The sequence below is a fragment of the Temnothorax nylanderi genome, unplaced genomic scaffold, assembly GCF_030848795.1.
Source record: "Temnothorax nylanderi isolate EJ_2023f unplaced genomic scaffold, tnyl_v1.0 TNYL_tig0783_pilon, whole genome shotgun sequence".
NCBI classification, from domain to species: domain Eukaryota; kingdom Metazoa; phylum Arthropoda; class Insecta; order Hymenoptera; family Formicidae; genus Temnothorax; species Temnothorax nylanderi.
The window spans coordinates 37,301-50,005 of NW_027249845.1; the positions used below are offsets into that span (position 1 = coordinate 37,301).

The following is a 12,705-nucleotide window of genomic DNA, read 5'->3' on the forward strand; positions in this document are numbered from 1 at the left end:
CATTTTTATGTCTTAACAAATTCTTTTCTTCGTCAGTGAAAATTAACCAGAGATATATATTTTTATGTCATTTTTATGTCGTTGAAATGATATGATACAACTTTCGAAGATAAATTCAAAGATTACACAAACTCGGCAACATCACAAAATCGTACTGTGATGAAGGAACATTTTTTGCTGTATCCTATATTAAAAAAGTCATGGAGACGCGAGAAGTTGTTGTTTGGAGTCGAATATCTCGCACGTAGTGTTGCCGCTTTTCCGCGTGCGTGATTGGCTGGCGCGCGGTCGAGATTGACGGCGCGATCGAGATTGCGGCGAGTTTGGCGAGTTTCGCGTGTGTAAATCGTGCGATGTGACGTGTGTGGCGTGTGTTCGCGTGGTGTTTTGCGAGGTTAGTAGGATTTTTATTATATAATAAATATAATTCACTATTATATAAATATTTATTGATAAAATATTGGTAAATAAATATATATAAATTATATTATACATTAATATCTTTTAACGCAATGACGTGTGCTCGCGTGGTGTCTCGCGAGGTTAGAATTTTATATAAATATACATGATATTATTAGTAAATAAATAAATATATATAAATTATATTTTACATATTAATAGGTGCTTTACATTTTTACATCAAAACTCAGATAAGTTCTCACTTGTGACGTCGTTCTAGCCTTTTTGGCAATTAATGAATAATAAAGACAGAATGACATCACAAGTGAGAATATCTGAGTTTTGATGTAAATGGAAAGTAACTATTATCTTTTAACGTCATCTGTAATGTTTCAATATTTATTGCTTGCTCGTACAAATCTAATCTAAGGTATACGTTACAGTAACTATAGATTTTTGATACAGATTTATCTTTGTAATCATATATTTTATATATAAGCAGATGTAAGTAATAATTACTGTTTTTGCATTATGTAAAATTTGCCTTATTTTAGATATACCGATGAATTTAATGTTCGAGAAGATCTGATGGGATTAGCTATTGGTGCTCATGGTGCAAATATTCAACAAGCGTGAAAAGTTGATGACATTACAAATATAGTTAGAAGAAAATTCATGCACATTTAAGATATATAGAGAGGTAATAATAAAAATTATTATCGCTTGTATTATTTCGAATTGTTTTATAAAAGTTTATTAAGATTACGTAGAGATATTTTGGACAGCAGTGAAGATTGCGTTCGGGGCTTTACTGTCAAGAGGTGGTTATCAGAGAAGTAATTTAGGATATATGAGTGGCAGACAAAGTCATCTTCCAACCTAGCGTAGAGATCGCAGAGATGAATATCGTCGTACTACCGATGACGAAGACACTGTTTTAGACAGCCAAGATGTTTCAAGCATTGATAAAGGTAATAATAATAATACTTATTGATCACGCGCGTGGTGTGTGTGCGTGCGTGCGCGTGTACACGTGCGCGTGTACACGTGTGCGTGTGTACGCGTGTGAAAGACGTGCTTGATCGGTAGGCTGACGCGCATATTTGTATATGTATATGAATACATTTAGAGTTAATCTATATACATTTGTTTAGGCAGTAATGCCGGCCCGTGCGACCAATCGACCATGAATAGCAAGGAAGGAACACCCGCGAACGACGTATCCATATCTAACAACAGTTCTCAGGGACCTAAAGGCCAAAGAGAACATCGGTCTCGTCCTCCTCATATGCAGCAGAGCAATAAGCCTAAGAAACTCTGATTAATGGTACCAGTGATTAAGCAATTACGTTGCGTCGTCACCAATTGCCAATCGCTACTAACGTTGCTACGTTACACCTGATGAGAATTATTAACTCCCAGCACGTAACATGACGCATACCGACGCAAGGATTACACGATTATAGAACGCGTCATGATTAGTCTACACTCGTTGTTAAGACTGTTTGTTACCGACATAAGAATACGACAGTTATTTAAGAAATCGTAATTCTCCTTAAACACACTTTAAGGACACATAATATTAATATCCATGCATGGTTTAGTTTAATGATGGTAATTACACTGTCATGTTTGATATACGGATATATTTATTGGGAGATAGAGGAGTAGCATTTGGTAAGAAGGATTCCTGTTGTGAAACTGTGCCTCATTTTTATACTAAGCTCTCTAACTTATGTGGATGTATCGTATGGTACACCTTGGTCACTTGTTAACGTTTAAACGATCCAATATTAGGTTGGATAACGCGCGGTTTGTACGTCAATTATCGCTCTGGATAGATTTTTCATCTAGATATGTCGCTCAGTACTTACACAATATATACAATTTGGTATTCGTAGTGTGGATGTTCTGGTATTCCGAGTTTATTTAATTTAGCTTGATAGTGTCTTAATCCGATGGGCAAATTATTCAACATACTTTTCACGAATGTTCCGTATTGAGGTAAAATATGTATTGTTGCTTTGATACTTTATCACTTTATTACTCGACCCAATAATCTCGTCGATTACTTTGATACGCGCTATCGGAGGTGATTATGAAAACCGAAAAATGAATGTGACATAACTAAGATGTAACTCGATGCGGTACAAGGAAAATGGATTTCTGTTATTATTTAATCGTAACAATGGTAGGCGGCAGCTTCAAGAAATTCTGGTTCAAAGGTGTTCCCAATGATGTTCCTTTCTATTTACTTGAGAAAATTGAGTTTTTGATTTACGATTAGTAGAGTTATTTAACAACACTAGATTTTTACGTTTCAAAACTATGTTGATTAATAACATTCATGATGATGACGAAAATGACTTGTTCGAATTCTAACACTGGTCAGATGTGCACAGGAAGTCGATTTTTATTTCTGAATACACTTTTCACGTAATTTAGCTTCTTTCTTTCTTTTTTTTCTCTTTTTTTCCTTTTCTTTTAATTATTATATATATATTTTTTTTACTTTTACTACAGTCTAAGCATACCTATATCAAACTTAGAATTCGATATCGAGTTTTTTTCTGCATTGTTTCGTATGATTTAAAAAGAAGTAAACGTTACTTAGTAATACTAATGTATGATGTACCAGAGAGAAAGAATGATACATGTTTTATGATATCTAGCTAAAGTACAGACTTAGCGCATACCTTTATTACTATAATAATACTTAGTGGAAATGTGGATGTCTGAACAAATAAACTAGCTTTACTATACTAAGCTATAAAATAGATATGATCAATTGTTTTAAATTGATTATCAACATTTATTAAAAATCAGTTATCAATTTAAAACAGTTGTTTCTTCTTCCGGATATGATAATAACTAATAGGACGTATCTCATGAATTTTGCAAAAACACATGGCGGTTGATGCAATATATCGACACCTAACAAAATAGCTGTCATTTTATCTGAATATTCTTATGGTAGCCAAAAAAACTGAGATATTCTCTAACTTGCTTGTTTCCGATATATTTGTATTGATTGTAATTTGATCAAAATTTAAAAATAAATCATTTCTGTACGTAAACTGGCAATTAGTACAATAAACCTTGAATTTCCTTTAATATAACGATGCGATATATGAATACGATTATGAGCTTATTTGATCAAACTTAAGGCCATTGCACGTAACAAAGATTCAGCCATAATCGTAAGGTCGTAAAAAAATAAACCAATCATAATCGATTATTCTCCTTGCGTTTGAAGAATAATCGAGTGTGATTGGTCTATTTTCTTATGGCCTTACAATTATGACTAATGGCTTCTGCCACAGGACGCGGAAACGCTTGCTGCGCAGCAAGGAGCGACGCGGTAACCAAGCAACGTGTCACTTTTCTGTAAGAACCAAAAGTTTATTAGCTACCGTGTCGCTTTCTTGCCGCGCGGCAAGCGTTTCCGTGTTCTGTGGGCAGAAGCCATAAAAGTCTATCCAGACAAACTTGCATAGGTGCATAACCATATGCATAAAGAAACGGATTGGTCGGGATGACGCGTGGCTCAGTGCCTACGCGAATGATGGATTAATAGTCTGCACGATTGGGAATCGGAAAGGGTTCACAATTTGCAAGGCTTAAGATTTGTAAAGGATCAAAAGATTGAGGCATTTTTTGAGTTAAGTGCCATATAACCTAAATTAAGGACCCTAGCGGTCCAATGGTTGACGGCACGTTAAATATTTCAAAGAAAAAAAACGGATTGGTCTATTTCCTTATGCACATGCATATGGACCAATCAATTCTCTTATGCTTATGTTTATGCGCTATGCAAGTTTGTCTGGATTGACCTTTAAACTTTGTTATGTGCAATAGCCTTTAAGGGCCCGGACACACAGTTTTTCGTAACAGTAACAGAAAGTTTCGACCAATCGCGTTGCTTGAATCGGGAACGTATGTACGACCGTATGTTCCCGAATCGAACAAGCGATTGGTCGAAACTTTACTGTTACTGTTACGAAAAAGTGTGTGTCCGGGCTTAAAGACCTTCAAGTGGGGAGCAACACACTTCTGCACAACGCATAATGCGTAAGCATAGAAAATTGATTGGTCCATACACATGTGGCATAAGGAAATAGACCAAATCATTTTCTTATGCTTACGCATTATGCGTTGTGCAGAAGTGTGTGTGCTCCCCGCTTCACACAAAAATCCCATAAAGACATAAAGGTAATAAGCATAAGAAAATCGATTAATTTTAATCTAATATTTTCTTTACTGGGATATACGGACAGCACAATACTTGATTAGATTGGTCGATTTTCTTACACTTACATTTACGTCTTTTCGGGATTTTATGTGTATAGGAAGTTTTAATAAAGATTTTTTAAGACTCCCTTTTTTGCACTTTTTCAGCCAGTAAGCTAGGTGGACCTACACAATATTTATTAAGTTTTAGACAAATCGGTGAGGAAGCCACTTTTCTTCATAATTACCCGAAGATTTATTTAAATTATAAAATAGCGACTTTTCTCAAATAAAAAATTACAAGAAAATGTATCCTTAAATGATATCCAATTACAACAAGTAAGGAATTACACAGACTAAACCAAAGGAGAGTATACGAGACAATGCAATAAAATTTTATATGTAACAAAAACAGATGGAGTTATCCTGTATGGTTAAAATATTGCAAAAATATTGGAGATACTGATTGAAAAAGTGCAGAAAGAAGTAGAAAGATATATAATATTTGAAAGAGTTACATATTATTTTTTAATCATAGTTAAATGAATAAAGCACTAAAAAGTATAAATAAAAAAATTTTTTTAATAAAACCGACTTCAAAAAGCTCTAAAAAGTAAGAAAAAATGTAAAGCTTTTTTATTTTTTAAATTTTTTCTTATTTTTTACAGTTTTTTTGAAATCGGTTCTATCTTTTTTTAAATTTTGAGCAATTTTAAAATTTTAATTGTTTCTTCTATTTTTTAAAATAGATTTATATATCAATTTCTATGTGACATAACAGTCACTGTGTAAAATTTAATTTCATGATAAAAAATTAAATATAATTTTATTTTTAACCGACTTCAAAAAGGAGGTTCTCAATTCGGCGAGTATGATGTATGTAGATATGTCCACGATTTTTTCTGAAACTACTGGACGGATGCGGTTTTCACTGTAGAGCAATCCTTGCTCCGGAAAGTTGTAGTACATAAAATATCGCGTTAGAACATCAGGGTACGGAGCAGTATGGAAATATGCATACTTAATAATTACAAGCAAATAATAAATTATTATTTTTGATTCGTATCAACTGAATAACGCACTAAAGAAGTATGATGTAAAAAAAAATTTTTTTAATAAAACCGATTTCAAAAAAGCTCTAAAAAAATGAAAAAAATTAAAAAATAAAGAAGTTTTAAAAGGTATGAAATAATGCTTTTAAGAATTTCTTTCAATGTTTTGAAGTCGGCGCCAAATTAATAATATTTTTAAGTTTTTTTTTTTTCAATTTTTTGAAGTCGGCGCCAAATTAATAATTACTAAATCAATTTGGCGTCGACTTCAAAAAATTGAAAAGAATACTTATAGCGTTTTTCTTTGGCAGAACTGGAGCGTACTTGTAAGTGCGCACTAATTCTGCCAATGAAAAACGCTATTAAAATTATCATTAATTTGGCGCCGACTTCAAAAAATTGAAAGAAATTCTTAAAAGTATTATTTCATACTTTTGAAAGCTTCTTTATTTGTTAATTTTTTTCATTTTTTATTCTTTTTAGAGCTTTTTTTAAAGTCCGTCCTATTTAAAAAAAAAATTTACGTTGAGTCATTGCGTGACAAGAAAAAGCAAATTTTTTTTTCTTTAAATTTTTAAACAATAATTGATATAACTGATGCTAAAATCATGATCACATCAACGATGAAGATAGCTACAGCGTGTTTTATGTAATATATGATTCTTTTATTCTTTATGATTAAGATATCATAAAGTTAAAAAAAAATAGAAAGAAAGAAAAATAAAAAAAAAGGAAAGAGGAGAGCCAAGAGGCAGAAAAAAGGAGAGAGAGGAAGAGGAAGAGGGGGAAAGAGAGGAGAGAGAGAGGGGGGATAGCAAGAGAGAGAGGGAGGAAGAAGGGAGGGAGGAATAGAGAGGGTAGAGGGGGAGAGGGAGAGAGAAGGGAGAGAGGGAGAGCGGAGAGAGAGAGAGAGAGAGAATTAGTGAGAATAAGAAAAAAATGGCTGCAAAATGCGAAAAGAGACAGAATTAGGACGACAGGATATGAATTTAAGAGAATAGATGAGAATAAAATTGAATAATAGGACATGAACAAAAATCAGAGAGAATCAGAGAAGATAAAAAAGAATGGGAGAAATAAAGAGAAGACAATGAGCGAAAATGAAGCATTATGAGTGAGAACAAATAAGAATAAAAAAGAATGAGAGAAGGTAAAGCAGTAAAATGCAATAAAATTAGAAAAATGATGCAGAATAGATGAGAAAGAAGGAAACTATACAAAGACAGTGGAAGGAGACTACATAAAGATAGTGATGAAAGAACGTAATTGAGAGTGAATCAAACAAATTAAATAAAACAAAATGAGATAAAATGAGAGAGAATGAGTAAGAATGAAAAAGATTGAAAAAGTACAAGGGAGTCTGAAAAATAAAATAATATGTGATTAATTAATAAGAGAGGGAGAGGGACTTTTGGTGTAGGAGGCGGTGGAAGCGGGTGGTTAGCAAGCGCGATAGAGAGCGAAAAATAAAGCATAGAGTGAGATTAGGAGTAGTAGCAGAGAGGAGAGTAGTGGTGGAGGGAAGGGAGAGGTGGCGAAGGCGGTGGAAGTGGTGGCGAGAAGCAAGGAAGGGTAGAAGAGGAGATGTTAGTTAGTAACGGTGTGTGGTCAGAAAGAGGTTAGGGACACCTTAGAGAAAAAGTGAAGTTTGGCAGGCGTTGAGAGGTGGTGACATCGCGGGTGAAGAGTAAGAAAGGCTGAGAGAACAGGTAGTGACATCTCGGAGAGAGAAGAGGAAGGAGTAGGGCGGGCGGTAGATTGAAGCGAGATAGCGAGAAAAGGAGACGATAGAATAAAGAAGGTGAGAGGAAGGCAGGGGATAAAAAGGAGAGTAGAGGGGATGAAAAAGGAAATTGAGGGAAAGGATAAAGCGGATATGGATGATTATTTTAACAGAAAAGGAGAGGAAGGGGGAAGAGGAGAAAAGGAAAAGGCGTTTAAAAGGAGTAGGAAAATGGTGAGATCGCCAGAGGGGAAAGAACAGATGATAAGGATAATGAGTAAAATGATGGAGGAAATACGGAAATTAAAGAAAGAACAGAAAGAGAGGGTAGAAGGTAGAAAGCAAGAAAGAGAAAGAAATGATAAAAAATGAGATTAAGAAGATGAGGGCGGATGTGGAGGAAAGAAAGGTGAAATGGCAGAAGGGAAAGGGAGGAATTGAAGAAGGAGATAGAAGAGTTGAAAGAAAGACTGGAGAGTATAGAGAAGGAAAAAGATGGAAGGAAGGAAGGGCAGGGAGAAGTGAAAAAGGAAGGAAAGTAAGAGATAGGAAAAAGAGATAAAGCAATGGAAGTGAAAGTAAGAGAGCTAGAAAGGTGGGGAGAGTTAGAAGAGAGAGACAGAAGGAGAAAACAATGTAGTAGTAAAGGGGTGGAGGTGGAAGAGGGAATGCTAAAAGAAGCGGTAGAGAAGATATGGCTAGAGATGGGGGTGGAGGGAGAAATAGAGGAGGTAAAAGAGATAGGAAGTAAGACGAAGAAAGAGAAGAAAATGGTTTTAATTAGGTTAAAAGATAGAGAAAGAAAAGAGAGGTAATGCAGAGGAAGAATGTGTTGAAAGGAAGGATGGAAAGAATAGAGGATGACATGACCTTGAAGGAAAGAAAAATGTAATGGAGCCTGTAGAGGATAGCTGAGAAGGAGAGAAGGAATAGGAGGAGAGCTTGGGTAAAGTACGGAAGATTTGGATAGAGGGGAAGTGGTGGAGTTGGGATGAGGAAAAAGAAAGTGAAAAAGAGGTAAAGTAGGGGAGAATGGGGAAAGGGGGAAGAAAGGAATGCAGGAGAATGGAGGAGGAGGGGAAAGAACAGGAAGGAAGCCTAAAGATAGGCTTTTGGAATGTAGCGGGAGTGAAGGAAAAACAAGAAGGGTTTTGGGAAAGGATAAAAGAGTGGGATATCGTGAGGTTGGTGGAGACGTGGCTGGAACAGGAGGAATGGGAGAAAATGAAGAATAGGGTGCCAAAGGAGTTCAACTGGAGTATACAGGGTGCAAGGAAAGAAAGAGTTGGAAGAAAAGGAAGAGCAATAGGTGGAATAATGATGGGAGTCAGAAAAGGGTTAGAAGAGGAAGAAGAATGGGTGGAGAAGGAGAGTTCAATGATTAGAGAAGTAAGATGGAAGAAGGAGAAATGGAGATTGGCAACAGTTTACGTAAGCGGCAACTTGGATAAGATGATGGGTAAGATAAAATCGGTAAAAGAGGGGGAAGGGAGAGAGGAGAGATGGATATTGGGGGGCGATTTCAATGCGAGAACAGGGGAGAAAGGAGCGCTAGGAGGATGGAGAAGAGGGAGTTGTTGAAAGAAAATCAAAAGATAAAATGATAAATAGGTAGGGGGAAGGGCTGATTAGATGGATGGAAGAGGAAGGATGGGAAATTATGAACGGAGCAAAGGAGGTAGATGAGGAGGGGGAGGTGACTTTTACAGGAGGAAGGGGGGAAACAGTGATCAATTACGCAATAGGAGATAGAAAAGCTTGGGAAAGAGTGACAAGATTGGAGATGGGGTGTGAGGTAGATTCGGATCACCAATCAGTAGCAGTACGGGTGGACAAAGGGGGGGGGGGGGGTGGTGAGAGGAGAGGGACAATAGCGGAGGGAGAGAGGTGGGTTTAAAAGACGGACTGGTCGAAAGAGGCAAGAGAGGAGTTTAGAAGAAGGACGGAGGAGGTAGAAATAGGTAGGGGGGCAATAGATAAAGAGGTCGAAAAGTTGACAAAAAGAATTAAGATGGAAGTAAGGGTGAGAAGAGTAAAAAGAGGGGCAGAAGGAAAGGGAGTATGGTGGGATGGGGACTGTAGGAAGAAGAGGGAGGAGGTAGAAAAGTTATTAAGAGACTGGAAAAGAGGAAGAAAACACAAAGAAGATCATAAGAGAAGAAAGAAGGAGTATAAGGAAATGTGTGAGGAAAAAGGAAGAAAAAAGGGAAATCTGCTGAAAGAGGCAAGAGAGGCGAGAACAGAGAAGCAGGTGTGGGAAGTAATAAACAAGGAAAGGAGAAGAAGGGTAGAAATTAATAAGGAGATAACAATAGAGGAGTGGGATAAATACTTTAGGGTGATGTTAGAAGGAACGGAATACAAGCGAAGGCTTGGAGAAGGAGAGGAGGGAGAGTAAGGGGCGGAGGGGGAAGTGGAGAAAGAGAAGGAGATAGGATGGGAGGAAGTAGAGAGAGTGCTGAAAGGGCTGAAAAAAGGTAAAGCGGCGGGAGAGGACGAGATAGGAAATGAAGTGTGGAGTTATGGGGGAAGTGGTTTAAGAAAGGCGTTATGGGAAGTATGCAGGAGAGTATGGAAAGGAGAGGGTTTTCCAGAGGCGTGGAAGGACGGAGTAGTCGTTCCGATAGCGAAAAAGAGGGGCAAAAGAGGTGAGTGAGCATAGAGGGATTACGCTGATGCCGACGGCGTACAAAGTGTACGCGTCGATATTAGCAAATAGGTTGAGGGAAGAGATGGTGGAGAAGGGGATGATTCCAGAAAGCCAAGCAGGGTTTAGGAAGAGGAGAGGAGTGGTGGACAACCTTTACACACTGAATTATGCGATAGGGAAGCGATTAAAGAGGAAAAAGAAGGTAGTGGCTGCTTTTGTCGATCTAAGGGCAGCATTTGATTCAGTGGACAGGAGGGTTTTGGGAAGATGTCTGAAAAAACCATGGGTGAGTGAGAGGTTGGGAAAGAGGATCATGGAAATATACGAGAAAACAAGGAGTGTAGTGAGGGTGGAGGAAAGATACGGAAGGAAATTTTGGATAGCGAGAGGGGTAAACGGAAAAATTAACAGAGCCGATCAGGATTTAAACTCGAAACCTTTCATTTTCTACCTTCGTAGTCTGTTACTGTGTGTGTCTTGACAATTGCTTTACCCCACATAGCAAAATGTTGGCAGTATGCCGACAGCATGCCAGTAAATTTATCTCATAATTTCGCAGCAAGATCTTCTTATGCTGTGTTTTTTATTCTATTCGATTTGATTTTTACTACCTTATAATCTGTTTTATCAATAAGAATGCCAGTTTACGTTGCATCTCAATTTTATATTTAAATATAAAACTGCATTATGAGAAAAATAAAAAAAAAGAAAAATTTAATTAAATAGTTTTATTTAAATAAATAGTTTTAGGACGTTACAAACATGTAAAATGATCTAATATTATCAATAATATATTCACTATTATTTAAACTGTACAATTAGTAAAAGAAGTTTGGGTAAATTTTATTTTTAATAATTGCTTTTTGAATGATTCGTTTTTAGCAGATTTTATATATAAAAATCAATAAATGTATGAAGTATGGGTTTTTACGTCTTTAATTATATAAGTAAATTAGGTCCTCATCAGCATAATAATATGATATGATGAATTTTTCTTAAACGATAGGTTTAAACGATGGTTGCTGTAACTTCCGCAAATTTTAAAATATCGAGATAAATTTTTTTTTAATAATAGAATATCATGTATTTAAAATTTTTTTTGAATTTTTTGAGAAATGTTTATTTTCGCTGTAACTTCCGCAAATTTTGAGATATTGGTCTGTTTCAAATTCCATTAAAATTTTCAGTCTTTTCTACCCCTATTTCATATATAACTCATTAAGATTTGGTTGATTAGATCTAATTTTGTAAAGTTTTTATGTTTGTACGCATTCTCTGATATTTAAAAATCTGTATCTCATGAAGTAATAAACCAAATCTCTCTTAATGAATTATATTTGAAATAGGGGTAGAAAAGACTAAATTAAATATAATTAGAAAATTACAGTGTATTGATACTATACGATAATCTTTCATTAGTAAATGTTCAAAGAACGTTCTTTTCTATTTTCCGACAGATAAATTTTTAATTAAAAAAAATGGTGCAAATTAGAAATTTGCACGTTGCTTCCTCATCATTTCAAAGAGAGGAAATTAGAAATTAGCACATTGCTTAATCAACATTTAAAGACGCACACACATAAGCTTCCTCTATGAGGAATCTAAAATAATAAATAGTAATTGCATTAAATAAAATACAATAAGAGGAACTTTGTGTGTGTCTTTAAATGTTGATTAAGCAATATGCTAATTTCTAATTTGTACCATTTTTTTTATTATATTGTATATATAAAATATTGTACTAGATATGATCATTGTTGTATTAGTTGTTCCACTGTACTGGAAAAGTAATGTGTAACAATTAAGTCTTAAGCTACAACTACATCTATCGTAATGTTCACCGTAAGCGATCGTAACGCTCATCGTAATCGCTATCGTAAGCTCATCGTATGAGTTGATTCAGCTTGAACTCTTTACGTAACTTGTCAGCTTTCTCGACGTGTGAAAAAAAATGTGTTTATAGATATATTATACATAGATATACGGTTTATATACGACGGCTTCATTGCTTACGACCACGATCAAAGCGTTACGATAGATGAGTTGTAGCTTTAATAATGATAAGGTCCACCAATGGCGATCATGAACTCATTTATATACATATATATTATAAAAGCTTCACGTTTCGTCAGAGTACACTTTGAAATATATTAATTTCGCAACATGTATCGATGGTTTTTCGTAATTAATACTTCCATTTTTTAAATAAATTATTTATAATATTTACGTCATTCACAACTTTATTTATAATATAATGAAAAAATGTAGAATGAATTAATGTAACTTTAAAAAATTGATATTAACTGTATTTTTTCTAAGTTTTCTTAATTTAATGTGCTAAAAGGGATCATGAAATTTAATTTTTAAGTAATAATATGTATAATTAATGCTATAATTTATAATTATTTCAATAATAATATAATTATAACTATAATAAAATTATAAAGAAATTTATTTGTGTGTGTACAATTGTTACATTTTTTTTACAATCAAGGTTTATAAAATAAAGAGAAGAAGCAGAAAAGAAATAAAACTTAAAAAAATTAATTTTGATCGAGAAGTAGATGTGTCTTGAGTCGATATGTATCGCGCTGTCGATATGTATTATTACTATCACTTTTCCGCGCGAGAGTGGTTGGTTCATTAAGATG

The 12,705-nt window shown here is 35.0% G+C and overlaps 1 long non-coding RNA gene across 2 annotated transcripts; it reads left to right on the forward strand.

Moving 5' to 3' along the window:
* The first annotated feature begins 207 nt into the window (after nt 1-207).
* On the forward strand, nt 208-2,104 carry LOC139785344 (uncharacterized). 2 transcript variants are annotated; one of them, XR_011721906.1, is made up of 4 exons: nt 208-394; nt 954-1,099; nt 1,161-1,370; nt 1,554-2,104. It is a non-coding gene; the product is annotated as an uncharacterized lncRNA (long non-coding RNA). The 2 variants fall into 2 exon arrangements; XR_011721907.1 differs by lacking the exon at nt 208-394 and having other exon boundaries at nt 1,081-1,099; nt 1,170-1,370; nt 1,554-2,103.
* The last annotated feature ends 10,601 nt before the right edge of the window (nt 2,105-12,705 follow it).